The sequence below is a fragment of the Meriones unguiculatus genome (assembly GCF_030254825.1).
Source record: "Meriones unguiculatus strain TT.TT164.6M chromosome 13 unlocalized genomic scaffold, Bangor_MerUng_6.1 Chr13_unordered_Scaffold_40, whole genome shotgun sequence".
Lineage (NCBI taxonomy): Eukaryota > Metazoa > Chordata > Mammalia > Rodentia > Muridae > Meriones > Meriones unguiculatus.
In genome coordinates, this window is record NW_026843649.1 from 4,395,197 (window position 1) to 4,413,978 (window position 18,782).

The 18,782-nt window shown below is 40.5% G+C and overlaps 1 pseudogene; it reads right to left on the reverse strand.

The window, feature by feature from the left end:
- LOC132651130 (zinc finger protein 91-like) overlaps window positions 1-18,782 on the reverse strand; it is a 310,759-nt pseudogene that overhangs the window by 16,211 nt on the left and 275,766 nt on the right.

Genomic DNA, 18,782 nt, shown 5'->3' on the forward strand with positions numbered 1-18,782 from the left:
AATTGGGATGTTAAGTGGATAAATTATTTTTTTAATTTAATTAATTTATTTATTACAATGTGTTCACTTTGTATCCTTGCCATAGCCCCCTCCCTCATCTCCTCCCAGTCCCACCCACCCTCCTTCTGCTCCTATGCCCTTTCTCTAGTCTCCTAATTGGGGAGGGATTCCTTCCCTTCTAGATTATCAGGTCTCATCAAGGATGGCTGCATCATCTTCCTCTGTGGCCTTGCAAGGTTGCACCACCCAGGAGGAGGTGATCAAACACTCAAGTTCATGTCAGAGAATAAATAAAAACAAAAAATAAATTTAAATTAAAAATAAATTAAATGTGAATAAAACAAACAAAATTAAAAAAAATACAACTGGTAAGAAGAGCATCACACACCTACAATTCAATGACTCGGAAAGCTCAGATAGTGTTAGTGTCATGAATAAAGGGCATCCTAAGAAATTAAATATACTCCCTGCCAAATTTCAAATGCAAGATGTTGATGAATATCAACACAACAACCTATGCTTACATATACAAAACAAAAGAAAATAAATACCTAAAACTCTATATTCCATGCTCAGTAGCCAATGATGGTGATGTTGATGCCAGGCATCTTGGCCTAGATTTAAGCCCAACACTTGACTGGAGTTAGAGCTTTTAAGTTCAAAACCAGCCTGGTCTACATACAAACTTTCAGGAAACATCCAGGAACTCTGGGACATTATGATAACACAAAACATGCTGATAATCAGATTAGAAGAAGAAGGATGAGATCAAAGTTCCAGAAGATATTTTCAACAAAATCATACAAGAAAAATTTCTTAACCTAAAGAAGATGTCTATGAAGGCACAAGAAGCATACAAAACACCAAAGAGACTGGACCAGAAAAGAAAGTCCTCTCAGCACAGAATAATCAAAATACAAAACATGCAGAACAAAGAAAGAATATGAAAAGCTGCAACTGAAAACAAAAACAAAAACAAACCAAACTAATCAACCAGACAAACCAAAAAAAAAAAAAAACCCACAAAAACCAACCAAAAAAAAAAAAAAGGCAGATCTATTGGAATTAATCCTGTATTCTCAGTAAAAATGCTAGAAGTTGAACGGCTTAGACAGAGTGCTTCTGACTCTAAAAAACTACAGAAGCCAAGACAAATTACTAACCATGCCCAGAAAGTTTCAATCAGCAAATGAAGAAAAATAAGATGTTTCATGATAAGGTCAAATTTAAACAATATGTATCTATAAATATAGCCCAACACAGGGTGCTAAAACCACCACCACCACCACCACCAAAATACCAGGATTTACAATCACTGTTTGTTGATATCTCTTAATACCATTGACCCAAATTCACCAATAAAAAGACACAGGCTCACAAAATGGATGATAAAACAGAATCCACCCTTCTTCTAAATGCATCAAACACAGCTTCACATCAAGATAGACATTATCTCAAGGTAAAGGGTTGGAAAAGATATTCCAAATAAATGAATTAGAGTATCAAGCTTGTAAAGCAATTTTAATATCCAACAAAACAGACTTCAAAAACAACTAATCAAAAGATGGCAAAAGACATGACATATTAAAAAAACATCCAGCAATATAACATTTCAATACTTAACATCAATGCCCCTAACCTAATAGCACCCAAGTTATAAAAGAAACACTTCTGCAGCTGGCATCACATCCTGGCCCTCATAAACCGATAGGGGAAGACTTCAATATATCACTCTCACCAATGGACAGGTCCTCCTGACCAAACTGAACAGAGAAATGGTCCAGATAACCAACATCAAAACACTACCCAAATGATGTTTACAGAACATCCACCCAAACAAAAAGATTGTTCTCTCTTCTCAGCAACACATATCTCCAAAATTGATGATATACTTGAACTGTGGAAGTCTCAAAAGATATAAGAAACTTTCAATAACCTCCTGCATCCTATCAGACCACTAAGGTTTAAAGCAGCACATCACCAATAACAAAAACAATAGAAAGCTTACAAACTCATAAAAATTGAACAACACTCTATTAAATAAAAATTGGATCAAAACTGAAATAAAGAAAGAAATTAAAGACTTTCTAAAAGTCGATGAAATGAATACATAAGATATCAAAAGTCATAGTACACAATGGAATTGTTGACCAGAAGACAGTTCTGTACATTCAGTACCACTAAGTACATTCAGAAAAAATAATCAGAAAGATCTCTTAGTAGCAGCTTAACAGCACACCTAAATACTCTAGAAAAAAAATGAAGTAAACAAAAGTAAAAGGAGTAGACAGTGAGAAATTACTGAACTATGTCTTCACTGGTAAAAACGAATGTTACCACAGGAAAAGAAAGGAGGATCCTAACAAAATTGATAATGATTAGATTTTAATAGTGGAGATCTCCTGAATAAGCAGAGGTAACTTTTCATCAGACAGTGTGGTCATTCACTCCAAACTAACTTAATAAAGACTGAAGTTTTTTTTTTTTAAATCAAAAAGATACTTTTGTTGTTTCATATTAAAAACAGTTAAGAGCTTTAAAAAGTTTTAAGTAAATTCTAAGGTATAAACTTTTTGAGTTGGAATAATTTGGAGTGAATATAACATATCTGAGCAGCATGGTGATAGACCATGCATTTAATCCCAGAAGAGACAAGCAGTTCTATATTAATTAGTTGTTTTCTAAATTCAGGAGTTACAATGACAGGGTGTTGGTGGTTCATAGCCTTAATCCCAGCATTTGGGAGGCACGTGCCTTTTCATACCACCTGGGAGGCAGAGGCAGGCACATTGGATTTATAGTGATTTTATTTAAAAGCTGCTTGTAAAAGGCAGACTGAAAATCAAAGTGAATATACTTTATTATCTAGAAATAAATACACTTTAAGGTATATTTGGAAACTTTCAAATATTTTTTTTAACTTTAATTGAGATATTATACTTTTTCTATTTCGAAAAAAACATTTTGCTCTATAAAAGATATAACATGCCTAAAAAGCTACAACCCTCACCCCAGAATTAGGGATGGGGCAGGGTTTTGATTTAATCTTTTCAGGAGAATAAAATCATCCAACTAAAGAATATGGAGACCACTGGACACATGAAACTTCTGAAGAAAATGACAGATCACAAAAAAAATGTCAAAAGAGAAGGAGTAAACTGGCCAACTGGTATCACTCACCTTCATGTTATCTCTTCTGTCTTCTACAGACATAAGTGCAAATTGTCTTTATGTGATTGCTAAAGAACAATCCAAAATCTCTATCTCATATCAGAAAAGCCACCTGGTAAGAAACAGAGGAAAACAGAAAAATAAGGGATGATTCCATTGCCATGAATCTCATAATCTTCTGGCATGATGTGACTTTTGTACTTACTACAAACTTCAATAATCAAGAATGTGTACAGTGTTTGTGAAAGAATAAGGGGGTGAGAAAAAAAGCCAAAAAATAAGCCTAAAATATAGCCAAGCTAACATGAAAAGACATAAGTAACTTCTAGCATGAAAAATTTGCATAGGACCAGAGATACCTTTGATTTTCTAATAATACAAATTAAATAAACAGATTTCACAACTGCTAGAAGACAAACTCAAAGTGACACCTAAACAGTTTTATTTTCCTGACCCTCCAGCTACTACTAACCTCCTTTACAGAGAGTCCTTTTGCTTTAGAAGTCTCTTAAAAAATGGAGGTGATCATAAGCTGGGCTATGGCTTGCAGTCCCTCATGTCCCCTTGTGGGTTCAGGCACAGCCCAGCCCTTGCAGACACTCACACACAAAAAATGATGGAGAATAATTTAGTTTATGTTTGCTGCTGCATGATTTATGTCACAATATGTGGAATCTTTCCTATCCACTTATTTAAAACCAGGCACACCTGACAAAATTCTGCATCTCAGAAATTCCTTTTGTATCCTGGAATTGAATTTCCCTAAATCATGCCATTGTGACTGGTGGTAGTTGAAAGGTTAAAAAAAAAATGTAATCAAGTATTGCTGAAAGATGACCACCACCCCTTCTTTTCTTCCAGTTTCAAAACGAGTTGTAAAATTTGTTATGCAAATCTCTATGTGGAATACAACATTAATCATTTCTAGAAATGAGACCTTCATTTTTCCAATCTGTCCACTGCAAAACCAACGCTTGGGTGTGTACACTAGATAGTGATATTATAAGCACCACAACTTTCTACTGCCCAGGCGGCAAAGTCCTCACTTCTCTGGACAATCAACACTCAGGAAGGGTCAGAGGCCAAGGGTCTCTGTCAAGATCACCACATGGAGACCAACAGAACCACAGCCTGAACCACAGTCCATCTCATTCAAAGCAGATCAGGCTGTGATAGCTCAGGATCCTGCTATTCCTGGCCTGGGGACAATGGCCCCACACTCAGCATGACGTGGCCTCTGGTCTCACTCACAGCTCTTTAGAGCTACATCAGAGGAAAATCCCAAAACAAACCCATAAATTACCTCCCACTATTGCTCCTGACTGCTAGGCCTACCCAGAATCCCTCATTAGCTTGAACAATACAGCTGAGTCTTAGGACAGTAGTAGCTCCTCTACCAGTGGATCAAAGATCAAATGATGCTGATAGCAGAGGCATTCTAGCTTTGCCCTAACCCCTATGGGCACACAGAATGCTAATGTTGTTATAAAAGAATGAAAATCCCAATTATTCTATTTTAAAACCTTCCAGTGCAGAGAGGCAGAGAAAGCACCCATCTGACCATCCTACTCACCTCAACTCCAAGAGTAAAAAGCCCCAAAAGCTTACCAGTTCAGATGACACATCAGGGTGGATAGGCCAAAGGAACCCAAGGCCAAAGGCTTTCTAGCTCAAAGCTCAAAAAGCCCAAAATCTACTATGCTAAAACTCCTTCCACTTTTACACTCTTTCTTAAATACATTTCAGCTGAAAGTTCCACTTACTCTTTAATCCCTGTCAGTTGGCTTCTTGCTTTGCCTCTTGATCTAGGGTTAACATTATTAAATCCTGTGCACAGAGAGCTTTTGAATTAAAGGTATGTTCCAGGGCTGACGGAACCATACCATAATCACCTGTTTAGAATAAACAGAAAGTTCTTGGAATTAAGGTTTGTGTTAGGGCTCAACCATACCAAAAAAGCACAGGTTTTTACAGTTCACAATCTATGGGATCACACTGGGATCAAATATCCTGCAACATCCTCATCTTGGAAATGTTTTAAAATACAATCTTCTACTTTCCCAGGGCACCTGCTCATCTTCCAAGATACAGGTCATTTATGTTGCACATTCCATTACATGATCAGTGTCCAACGCAGTCACCTCTACCTCATATTTGGGAAGTCCTTCAGCCAAACTTTAGTCAAAGCCAAATAGTAACAACCATTAAAGAAACAAATGGCCATGAATTTGAAAGAAAGGAGTAGGTAATGGGAGCTCAATGAAAATGAGAAATAAAACAAAAAGGATATGGCTGTACCTAGGAATGTTGGAATAGAAAGTTTATTATAGATATATGAGAGAACATAGTCAGGCACAGGAACATCTGGGACAGTCTAGGATTGACATGAACTTGAGCCATGTGAGAGGAGAAGAGAGATGGAAGTCGAGAGCCAGATGAAAAGGGTGGGAAGGTAAATGATAAATGAAAAAGACCAGGTAACCAAAATGGTTGGAATACATAAGGAATGAGAGCTGGGAGGAGGGCAGCTCAACTTCTGAGGTAGAGATCTGTGTATGACACCCATACCTTGTAACAGGAAAAGATTGAGGGATGCTGGGAGAACCTGACAGCCAGGTCTGCTTTGATTGTTAAGTAGCCTCTTTAAAGATTCATCCCAGCATTTGAGATGTAAGAGCAGAGAGGAATGAAAAGGTTGAAATGATTTCATTATAAACTTAAAATTATTTTTAAAAGTTGAAAATGGCCTTATGGTCCAATATTCTTCAGAGACTTTGAATATGTATTAGAGAACACCAAGTATTACTCACAACTTTTTTTCTCAGGTTGTGCACTTTCAAATGTGGGGAGGGGAAACATCCCTGTTAGTCACTACCACAGCAGTTTATCCAGAACTTCTGTTTTGTTTGAACTCATGCAACTATAGAAATTTGCTTCCCAGAAACAAGCTCAGCAACTAATCCATATTCTTGATTCCCTTTGTGTATGACTCCCCCCAAATGTACAGTTTTCACTTTTATTGACCATCTAAAATTGATTACATGACTCATTACCATCTTCCCTTCTCCCCCTCCCTTTCTGTGTTGTGACTACACCAGCTTCAAAGTAGGTTAGTGAACTCAATTCTTACACAGGTCCCTCTTTATTTGTAATTGCCCACCTCTAAAAATTTAGGGTCTTCAGGGGACATTAATTCACTGTTCTATTTTACTTCACACTCACTAGTCAGGGCCCACCTAAAAAGAGCTGCAGGACTATGTTCTAGGCACTAGGCAGTAGGGGCAGCATTCAGTGTTCCAATAAAGTGTAAACTACATAGCATGTGAAAGGCTGATCTACAGGAGACATTGCTTTAACAAAAACAAATATCAAAGCACTAGGGGAAAAGGAATGAAATTCTTAATGACTGGATTATCAAAGAATATTATCTAATAAGAGACTAGAGCAGTAATGCATCAACAAAATAAAATTTAATAATACCAACAACTGACTTATTTATTTATTTATTTATTCATATATTTATTTATAATTGATACAGTGTTCTGCATGCATCTACACTTGCATGCCAGAAAAGAGCACCATATCTCATTATAGATGTTGTAAGCCACCATGTGGTTGGTGGGAATTGAACTCCTGACCTCTGGAAGAGCAGCCAGTGCTCTTAAACTCAGAGTTGAAAAAAAAAAACACATAGCATACTGACTTTGAAAAACACAGGCCATTCTCTTGTAGAGGGAAAGCCATTAATAAGATACTGTTTGATGTTATCCCTGTGTACAATATTAGCTGCTGAGACCTGTAACCTGACAGACACAGCTTAAGCCCATAGCCTGTGTCTCAAATTTGAACTGACAGAACTGTGTCAATGAGGATTGTACATATGGGCATAGGACAGTCCCTTAATTTGAAATTCAATATTTACTGGAGCAAGATACCTGACCCAAATTGTACACCCACCAATCTTGTCTGCTTTCATTTGCATTCATGAATTAATAAATACACATTGGGAATTTACAAATTAAAAAGACATAACCCTGACACATTTCTACACAATCCTGGTGAGCAAACATGTGTATCCCGGGATCCTAATCTCTAACAGGTCTGGTTAGCATACTGCTTATCTGTGGAGTGTTTTACAGGCAGTCTTCCCTCAGCTAAATTCTAACTGGTACCACTAGTTTCTCAGCGATAGTAAATCCTTTACATCATCAGTTCTACTCTTCTATATCACAGCTTAATATTTGAGTGCTCTCTGACACAGGACATATAATTTATAACCCCCACAAAATCCAAATGGATCTTTTAGAATGGAGAGACATCTTCAAAGGTCACCAGGAACTAGGCCTAAAAAAGGGCACTTAAATTTCACCAGAATTGTGACTCTATTATAAAGCCACCAGGAATTGGACCATGGGTCACCAATTCCAAATACAAGGTCGTAAGATTCCTTACCCAAGGAACAGCCTGAGGATAACAAGAATGGGAAGGTATCTTATCTCAAAGTGGGGCATTTGTGCTGAGCAGTCTACCAACTTTGTAGTAGAACCTTCAGTGACAAAGAAAATACCCAACATTCCTGAGGCCTAGAGATAGCTCCCTCAATGTTAGTTATGTTAGCTAGCCAATCACTTTGTAGAAAGCTTGCCCTTGCTGAATGTAAACCAATCCTGTAACTATTAAACCAGAACTTCCTGGTACTTCCTAAAACCCCAATCAAAACCCTGCCATGCACCTGCTCAGGGCTCTCTCTGATCCACTGTGTGTGTAAAAATGGAGAGACCCAGCATAAGCCCAAATAAAACTCTTTGCTCTTGCATATGTGGTCTGGCTCCTGATGATCTTTGGTCACCCTAAGATCTGGCCATAACATATGGGTTCTTATATTGGATCCCCAAGTCTCCCAAGCACCCCAGGCACATGGGGCTGAACAACAGCCAGTAAATGAGCACTCTGTCTGTATCTGTCTGTGTCTTTCTCGGTGTTTCTCTAGTTTGTTTTTTGGGGACAAGGCAAAATGTGTAATATGTGTCATCAGAAAGGTTAGAGCTGATGCTCTGGACAGCTGTGGGCCACAGGGGGTCTGGAAAGTCTTCCAGACCCCCCCCAAAAGGGCACATCTGTAAAGGGAGTTGAGCACCGAGTTTTCTTTGATCTCTGGATCTTTGGACAAGGATAATGCAGGTAGCTCCTGCAGCAGAGATTCACTGATATCCTACTTTCCTTTTCCACTGCAGGAGTGGTGGGATCTGCTGTCTGGCTCTGTGTATTTTTCTGCTGCACAAGCAATGGGATCTAGTCTGTGTCTTGTTTAACTGTTTTGACTCTCGCTGTCATTTTTTGTCTCTGGGACTGACTGAGGACATGGGACAAAATCCTTCTATCCCCCTAGACCTGATTTTTTCCCATTTCAGGAGGCTTGAGCCATGCTTCACAGTCTCCAGTGAGAGTGGCAAGAATGTGGCAAGGGATTGATACAGTATGTGGAGCCCAGGATTGGCACCTCTGCCAATATTCTCTGGTCTCTGGTCTGGCAGATCTTATCCACTACTCTGGCCTCGGGTCTGGCAGAGTGTGTCCCCTGCTCTGGCCTCTGATCTGGCAGAAATTTGCTGCTGCTGTGGTCTCTGGTCTGGCAGAGTTTGGCTGGTGCTTTGGGCTCTGGTCTGGTAGACAGAGATCAACAAATATGTTGCTGCTCCATTCTCTGGTCTGGCTGAATGCAGGTCATCATTCCAAACTCGGGTGTAGTTGGATGGAGCCTGATTTGGGGGTAGGTCACCACTAATGGAATAGGATAGAGGGCCCATAGAGAGACAGGCCACTGTTCTGAGTTTTTGGTATTTTTTCTTCCATTCTCTTCGAGTGCATTATACCCAGTACATTTTTTTTCCTTTGTTGTACTTTTGTGATTTTGTTTGCTTGTGATGGTCTCAGTGGGCTGGTGATCAAACAGCTGTGCTCCAATGTGACTTTGCCTTCCCCATGCTCCCAACACTACAAGCTGGGGCACCTCTGGTCATCAGTGGAAACACATATTTCCACATATTTGGCTAGGAAGGCTCGGTTGGAGAGGGGTCTGTGTGCAGATAGTCTTTCTGGGCTTGACCTTGTTGCCTCCTTGCTATCTCTATGAGGAAGTTCGGTGACCTGAGGTTAGCTCTAGCTTGGAACAATGACCACCAAATAATGCTCTTAGTTGAAAGGTATTGTAGTTATTACTATTATTATTATTTGGTTAGGGTCCCCTGTAGCCCAGCCCGGCCTTAAACTAAACAGCTATAAGATGACCTTGAATTTCTGATCCTTCTGCTCCACCTCGTATCAAGTGAGGTACACTCCCAATCCCACAAACTTCTTTTTTTTAGCCATAGGTGGCTTCAACAAGGAAGTGAACCAAACTCAAATAGGGAAGGCTTGGCTCCACTGAGTTCCTGGGTCTGAGCCTGTGTACTGGCACTGTACACAGAATACCCACCTGAGCATCTTGATATGTCACTTATTATCATGGCTGTACTTATGAGATTGTCACCTGAGAATGAAAACAATTCTTTTTTAGTTAAGGTCTCATACTGGCAACTAAAAGAATTTTATTAGAAAATCTTAGAAAGCACATGTATGATTGTGGTTTGAATAAGTGGGGAACCTCTGTCAATGTGCTCCCCAAAGTGCTAAAGGTTGTAAGCATGGGGAATGGGGAGGAGTAGATGAGGAATTCACCATGTCTGGGTATCTACCCCTACCCCCCAGAAAATGAGTTGCTTTAATTAATCACCAATGCAAGAAAAAAAATAGCTAGAATGCATTTGAGGTTCAAGGTTTAGAAGTGAGGCTGCAGGGGTCCTTTTGGCAATGCTTTTGAAGAACTACATCCAATTCAAGTGCAATGTTTGTAAATTCACACTGAGCAAGGAAGGCAGGGAAGGGAAGGGGAGGGAGGAGAATAAAAAGGAGGACAGGGGAGAAACATGTTCAAACTTTTCCTGTCAAGAAAACGAAAAGAAAAAAAAATCTTAATGAAGTCCCACTTTTTGTATGTGTGCCCAAGAATTTTTTTATCATTATTTATTTAATTATTTGTGTTAAATATTTTTTTAATTTTTTAAACTTTTATTAATTACACTTTATTCACTTTGTATCCCCCCATAAGCCCCTCCTTCCTCCCCTCCTAACCCCACCTACTTTTCCCTTTCTTCATGAATGATCCTCCCCAAGTCCACTGATAGGGGAGGTCTCCCTTTCCTTCCTTCTGATCTTAGTCTGTTAGGTCTCATGAGGAGTGGCTACATTGTCTTCCTCTGTGGCCTGAGATCAAAGAGCAGGCCAATCAGTTTATGTTACAGGCAGTCCCTCTTCCCATTACTATGTAACCCACTTGGACACTAACTGTCATGGGCTACATCTATGCAGGGGTTCTAGGTTATCTCCATGCATGGTACTTGGTTGGAGTATGAGTCTCTGGAAAGACCCTGGTGTTCAAATTTTCTCATTCTGTTGCTCTCCTTGTGGAGTTTCTGTCCTCTCCAGATCTTACTATTTCCCACTTCTTTCATAAGATTCCATGTACTCTGCCCAACACTTGGCCATAAGTCTCAGCATCTGCTTTGATAGTCTGCAGGGCAGAGCCTTTTAGAGGGCCTCTGTGGCAGGTTCCGAACTTGTTTCCTGTTTTCTTCTTCTTCTGATGTCCATCCTCTTTGCCTTACAGAATAGGGATTGAGCGTTTTAGTCAGGATCCTCCCTCTTGATTAGTTTCTTTAGATGTACAGATTTTAGTAGGTTTATCCTATATTATATGTCTATATGAGTGAGTATATACCATGTGCCAAGAATTTTTAAGTTGTGTTTATGTGTACATTCCTTTCATCATATTTACATATATACTCTAAATGCTTGCTGAATAATGGTGTTTCAATGTTTTTCCCACATTTCAACTGAATTATTTTTGGGCACTAAATCTAAACCTAATTCTTATCAATATTTGGAGGTTTTACTTGTTTTGAATGTGTGGTTTTATTTTCTTAGTTAACAGTGTGTACACAGTCCCTTACACCAGGATCATCATATTTGTGTCTCTAACAAAGTAATGAAAAACATTAAATAGTACTAATAATGTTAATGACTAAAATGAAAATAACTGAGTGCATTGTACAATGATCTCAGATGCTCTTTTCAGACAGGACATTTTATGATGAAATTTTTTTCATGAGGCACAAAATGCCTGCTAAGCTTAAGGCTTGTTTACAACATTCTCTTGAAAACAAGGTTCAAGATGAATCCTGAAGTCATAACATCAAATGATGTACAGAGAGGACATAATCACCTTTGCAGATATGGGCTCCTAGGGATAAGTATGGTAGGATTCAAAGCTCAGGACACTTTCTGAGAATATGACTTCTCATAAAACCTAATGAAAAAATTGATTCATCCCAGAAAATGAACATATACATAAAACCAAATACATATAAAGCAGGTAAACGTCAGGAGAAGGACCAGGTTAAAAACTAACACCAAATAAGTATCACTGTTGCTGTATCTGGAATTTCTACCTTATTTGGAATGCAGAGACAAGAAGACTGTTAACTCCTGTATTGAAGGAAGTGCATCTGCATAAAGAAAAGCAATGTTTCAATTCTCCTGTTCTTTTTTTCTTCTCCCCTTCCTCCTCCTTCCTTACCTCCTATATATGAAGCAAATGTTCTACCTCTTAGTTGTATTCCTGCCTTCTGTACAAAACAGGCAGAAACAGATAATCTTTGGATATAATGAAGCCAGATGCTAAATCTCACTAAAGCTTAAAGGAAGTAACTTGTTATGGGATAAATTAAAGAGAACACAGAGAAGGCAACAGGCATAGAGTAGGGTGTCCTAGTAACAGCAGTAACAGAACAAGATAAAAAGACTCCAGGAAAAATTTTTTACAGATGGCACAATGGCTGGCATTAACAAATAAAATGCTACATGCTCCCATCCTTTAGGTGAGAATTCTGTTTTACTATCAGATTATGAAGACTTTGTTAAAGGAATTTACTTTTTAAAAGGTTATTTGTCCTTTCACAGAGAGTTATTGTGAATTAGGTACCCAATACTCTGCTAAGTCCTGAACACACAAAAATGATTGATGTAAACACCACTTTCTCTATAAGCTTACAGTCTTGTGGGGTAATCCACCATAAACAAACCCATAGACCATGCATAGAAATGTATACATCACTATAAATTCCACTATGAAACCTAAAGGAAAGCAAGAGGTACCTAACACCCCAGAAAAGATAAAGAACATACATATTCAAAGGCTGAGAGATGAGAACATTTTAGTTCAGTAGGTGAAATGAAAGAAGGTGAATTTGTTTTCAGTATACTAGGGAAGAAGAATGGAATGATGATGATGATGATGATGATGATGATGATGATGATGATGATAATAATAATAATAAAAAGATTAAAGAAGGATGGTAGCCATCCCTCTCTGCTGCTGCTGTTTTTTTCATCCTTGCACCCTCTCATGTGACTCTATGCCCTCTAGTGGTGACGGGAGGCAACTTCTCCATCATTTCTCTCTGGAACTGTTGATGGTTTGTTTAATCAGCAGAGCCTGCAGGGCTGGTGGCCTCCAGGGAGAACCCATGAACTGGAGGCTCTGGCAGGGTGACTCCAGGAAGTGACCATGCTTCCTCAGCCCGGTTCTGGATGGAACTCGGAACCCTGGTTGCCAGGTAACGGGAGGCCAGCAGCAGCAACAGCAGCCTGGACAGACCAGCCGGTCCAGAGGAGCTGGAGAGATGAGTCTCTTCTGCTTCCAGACCTCCACGGGCTCAGGTCTCAGAGAAGACAGCGGTGGTCGCCTGTGCCGCTGCTGGAGACATGTGGTGCGCTCCCTGACACATTTCTGGCCTGTTCCCCACTGGGAGACCAAGGTAACCAGGGCCGTCCTGCAGCAGGGAAGCTTTCTGGTCCACCCCACCCCCCATCCACCGCGATCGCAGCCTGGAAGAGTGTTCCTGTTGGGACACTGAGGAACGCTTTTCATGCCTGCTTCCCGCTTAGGTGTAGGGAAATTGGTCATTGGTGCCCCTCGGGGTTTGCACACTTAAAGCCTCCCTCCTGCCCTGGTCCTTCCTCATAGCGAAAGGTAGTGAGCCTTCCTTCATGGCATCCTCATGCTCAGCAATGATCACATGGACTATGTGAAGCAGATGATTCCCTATTTGCCCACCTTCTGGCCCTTTATCCAAAGATTGCCACCATCTGGTTGGTTCTGGACCTGATGCTGAAAAGGCAGGAGAGTGGTTCCACCAGGGATCTAGCCAGCTCTCAGATCTTCTCCTGCTGTTTCCCAGGGCCAGTGCCCTGTGCCCTCACAGAACCGGACGTGTGAGTCCCAGCAGCCTGAGTCCCAGGCCAGACCCCTTAAAGTGACATGGCCAAACATGGGTGATTGTGGCAGGGTGGGGCTCTCACAGGTGCCATTCACCTTCCCCAGGGAATCTCACACACCACCATTTCTCATGCCCTGAGCGACCTTTCCCCGTTTGTGTAAAGGTTTCTGGACCCCATTTGCACTGTTTGTTATGGATGGAGCCCCTAGCACCCCCACACCCATCCCTGGGAAGATTCTAATAGTTCCTTCTAGATGTCTGGGTGGCTTGGGGACATGGGGCAGTAGGGGTATCACCCCCATGAACTGTCACAGGTATAGATCCTTCAGGCGGAAAAGCAGACAAAGACATGAGTAGGCTTGGGGTGGAGGGGGAGGTGAGCAGGAAGGGGCGTTTAAGGCCAGGGTGGAGGGCCAATTTTGGCCAGGAGCCTCACCTTTGGGGTTCTCTACCTAGGGACTGTCCTCACGACCTAACCTGCTGGTAGAGGATAGAGGTTTCCCACTGGGCTCCTAGGTTTTGAGCAGCAGAGGGAGAGACAAAAAAGGAAAGGCCCTGGGGGATACCAATGCCCCCCCGCAGTTCCAAAGAGAGGCCAGACTCCCGACACAGTGTCCCTTTGCCCTGCTCTCACCCACAGTGCCATCTTCTCGTTCTTGTCCCAGTGGCTGCAGAAATTCCCCCAGGATTTCTCTGGGCCCCCGGACCTGGCCATCGTGAGACGGCTGCTGGACTATGCAAGGATCCATGTGCCCACTGCAGAGTCGGACTGCCAATCTGGGGAGATCCTCCGGGCAATGGATAAGCCCTAGATAAGCTTAAGCCTGAGAAGGAGGAGGAGAATTAGGAGGAGGATGAGGACCCGAGGGAGGCGCCTAGTGAGGTAGCAGCTGATTCCAACCCCGTGTCCCACAGGGGAAGTGTCCTGAAGCTCTGGCCAAGGAAGCAGAGGAGGAAGACTGTCAAATCGACTGTCCTGCGGGTAGGAGAGGGGACTGTGCCTTCCCTGGCATGGAGAGGCCATCTTGGGTTAGCTCACCCCATTCTGCGTGCCTTCAGGCTGCTCCCTTATCCCAGATGACGGCTCACCCCTTTCTTTGCCCAGATCCGGGGCTACTTGGGGCCTCAACTGCAGAGCTGTCCATGCAAGACACCTTGGTGGTACAGGAGAAACGGAGCCTGGTTTTGGAGGCAGATGCTAAGCCCAAAGAGGATGCTGAGATCCTGGATCCCATGGCTGCAGGATCCCCAGTCTTGCCAGAAGCTGGACCAGTGCAACCTCTGGCTTTAGCATCAGAGGACACACAGGCCCTTGTGGACTTGGCGGATGAGCTACTGTTTCTCTCCACTGTAGTGCACTTGGGGGCACCCATTCCCCTGTCCCCGCTGCCCGAGGTAGACATATAGTTCGTACAATTGCCGGCTGAGCTGCATCCAGCGCCTTCTCCCCTTAGAGAAAAGATTCCCTTAATTTTGTATATTTTTAAATTGCTGTTTTTCACTCTTGTGTTATTGTTGTTGGTTTCATATTATTATTATTTAAAACGTGTTGCTTACTCAACTTAAGTGATGTATTCAGAGATGGGGCCTCCCCATCGGCCCACAGTGGGTGGCTTAGCCAAGGGTTATGGAGCCTGTTTTTGTTGAGAGTTTCCTGCGAGTTGGGCATGTGCATCCATCTATAGAAGATGCTGCCAGGTGTGTAGTTGGTGCGCAGGGGGTCTACTGGGATAGATTGAGCCCCAGAAAAAAAAGCCCAACAGGGCCAGTGCTTGACAGCAGAATTTTGGGGCCACAGCTGGGCCAAGAGCTAGGCTCTGAGGACCAGGACCAGGACCAGGACCAGGAACAGTACCAGGACCCAGCTCTGTGGACACTATCCCTGAGGGGAAAAAAAACCCTATAATTTGAGATACAAAGTACATTTTGGGGGATCATTTAAATACATGATATTTCTACATAGCCATGCCTGTTTTAGAACTCAGTTTTGGAGCTGGGCATGGTGGCACACACCTGTAATCCCAGCACTCAGGGAAGAAGAGACTTGAATTTGAGGCCAGCCAGGTCTACAAAGTAGATATAGGACAGCCAAGACTACACAAGGAAATTTTGTCTAAAAAACAAACAAATAAATGAATGAACAAACACAAAAGAGAGCTAATTGTGTGGACCAAGCTGACCATAATCTCAGAAAGATTAGGTTTCCATGGACTCCCAGGTCTACGATGACAGGGATGCATCTCTGAGCAAAGCTAAGATATTTTTAATGACTTATTCTTGAATCAAGGAATGAATGGATAAAATAAGATGTACACAGGTAACATTTTTTTTCTTTTAATGAACAGTAATAAGTCTTCAAATTCTACATTTATTTACAATTGCAAAATCATTTCTGATGTCAGTAAGTGGGTTTTCTCCTTTGCTTTAATTTCATCCATTGAAAAATGTTTGAGTATGTATGTGCCATGAGAGGACAACTTATTGCTGTTTACTATCTGTTTACATCCCATATATGAGTTTTCAACATGAAACCCAAAGAGTCTTTTGACCAGTGAAAGAACTGGCCCTTATTTAGGTTTAAAAATGATTTATGTATGTGCTGGTGTGTGAATTTGTACATACAAAGGCCCAAGTATAGAAATATTAGAAAAATTATATAGGAGTAATATTGGCTACCCAGAAATTGAGCTCAAATCATCAGGCTTAGAAACAACCAAGTATTCCCACTGAGACAACTCTCTGACATTCACTTGTAGATCTGAGACAGTTTTATGAATAAGTCTTTACTCCTAAGAATGAACTAACACATTCCAAAAAAAATGACAGCATTATATCATTTTACTTTGTACATAGCATTTATTATTATTATTATTATTATTATTATTATTATTATTATTATTATTATTATTATTATTTCATGTTCTTCCATCCTTATAGGACAATAGGTTTATAATCTGGATAGAAGACAATGTTTTACTGATGTAATATTTCAATTAAGTTTATTTGAGTATCAATGAACTCAGTGGGGAATGTCTGTGGTAAGCAAAACTGGCAACATGACTTTGAACATATAACAATGACTAAAATAAACCCCACAAAGCTGTCACCAAGTCTTCATACATTTGTCATGGCCTAAGAACCCATAGTCAGATTACACATACACACACAACATGCTGTTTTGAAATAAATATCATTGCTGTTACATTATTCAGCACCTCTAGATAATTCTCTCAGAAGGCAGTACTTCAACATTATGTGTCATGTAGTAACTAATGGGAACATAAGAATGGAACTTCAAATAACATATATATGTGTGTATATATATATATATTCATATATATTTATGCATATATACATACATACATATACACTATTAAGCATTTTAACATTAATGTTGGTAAAAATAGAACACATTGGGGGAACATCTTCCACCCTTGGACGTGTACTCAGAAAGCTGACATGAGAATCAAGACTTCAAATGCAGCTTTGCCTAATTACTGACATCCAAATCAGGCTTGAAAACAAACATCTTAAAGGAATTTGTGAAAATGAAAAACAAAAGCACCATGCTTTCTCAGAGGCCCTTCATTGAAAAGCATGATCACATACCACATGGTATAAATAAGCAATGGATCACATAGATGATGGGAATCCCATTCTATACTTTTCAGCAGAAAAATACCTATCAGCAAGTGGAAATGCATTAGATCAACAGCAGCCACAGAAAGAATAACAGATTTACCTAATAAACTTCTGTGATTGGATTTGATACACATACATCAAACTTCAATACCTACTCCAATGTTTCAAAATATAGAACACAACCACAATTGGTGACTTCCTCCTTTACGTTATAAGTGAACATGGTAAATAATTTACTTCCTCCAAGGCTATGATGAAAAACAGATTAAAAATTTTTTTTTAGTAGATTCTTAGGGAGTACAGATTTTAGTATGTTTATCCTGTATTATATGTCTAATACCCACTTATGAGTGAGTAAATACCCTGTGTGTCTTTCTGCTTTTGGGATACCTCACTCAGGATGATCTTTTCTAGATCCCACCATTTGCCTGCCAGTTTCATGATTTCCTTATTTTTAAATGCTTAGTAGTATTCCCATGTGTAAAAGTACCACAATTCCTATATCCATTCCTCAATGGAGTGGGACCTGGGTTGTTTCCAGCTTCTGGCTATTACAAATAAAGCAGCTACAAACATGGTCCAGCAAATGTCCTTGTTGTACACTTGATCAAATTTTGGATATATACCTAGGAGTGGTATAGCTGGATCTGGAGGTAGCACTATTCCTAATTTTCTGAGAAATTACCACATTGATTTCCAAAGTGGTTGTACAAGTTTACATCACGACCAGACATGGAGGAGTGTTCCCCTTTTCACACATCCTCTCCAGCATGTGTTGTCACTTGAGTTTTCGATCTTTTCTGTTTGGATAGGTGTAATGTGATATCCTGGGTTCATTTTGATTTGTATTTCCCTGATGACTAAGGAAGACTTTTGAGGGGGCAGGAGTTCCACAAGGAGAGCATTGGGACTGATACTCCAACCAAAGACCATGCATGGAGATAACCTTGAACCTCTTCAACTCCTGCCCAGATATATTCCATGGCAGCTCAGTCTCCAAGTGAGTTTCCTAGTAATGGGAACAGGAACTGTCTTTGATATGAACTCAGTGTCTGGCTCTTTGGTCACCTCCCCTTGATGGGGGAGCAGGCCACAGTAGAGGACAATGCAGCCAGTTCTGATGAGATCTCATAGGCTAGGGTCAGATGAAAGTGGAGGAGGACCTCCCATATCAGTGGACTTTAGGACAGAAATAGGAGGAAGTTAGGAGGTTGAATAAAGGAGGGGATGAAGGATGGAGCCACAGCATTGATACAATGTGAATAAACTGTAATTTACAAAAACATAAATTTTTTAAAAGTTAAAAAAAAGAAACAACCTTCAGATACTAGAAGGTTTTTTTGTTTACATCCCAGGATATTGTTTTTTGAGAAAGAGATTTTCTGTATAGCCTTGACTGTCCTGTCATACTTTCTAGACCAGGCAGGCCTTAAACTAACACAGATCCATTTCCTTCTGCCAGTCATAGTGCTAGTATTAGAGGCATTTGCCAACAATCCAGGCTTTGATTTTTTTAATTTAATTTAATGTTTTATTTTTGCGACATGGTATCTCAGTGCATCATTGTCAATCCAGGACTCTCTTTGTAAACCA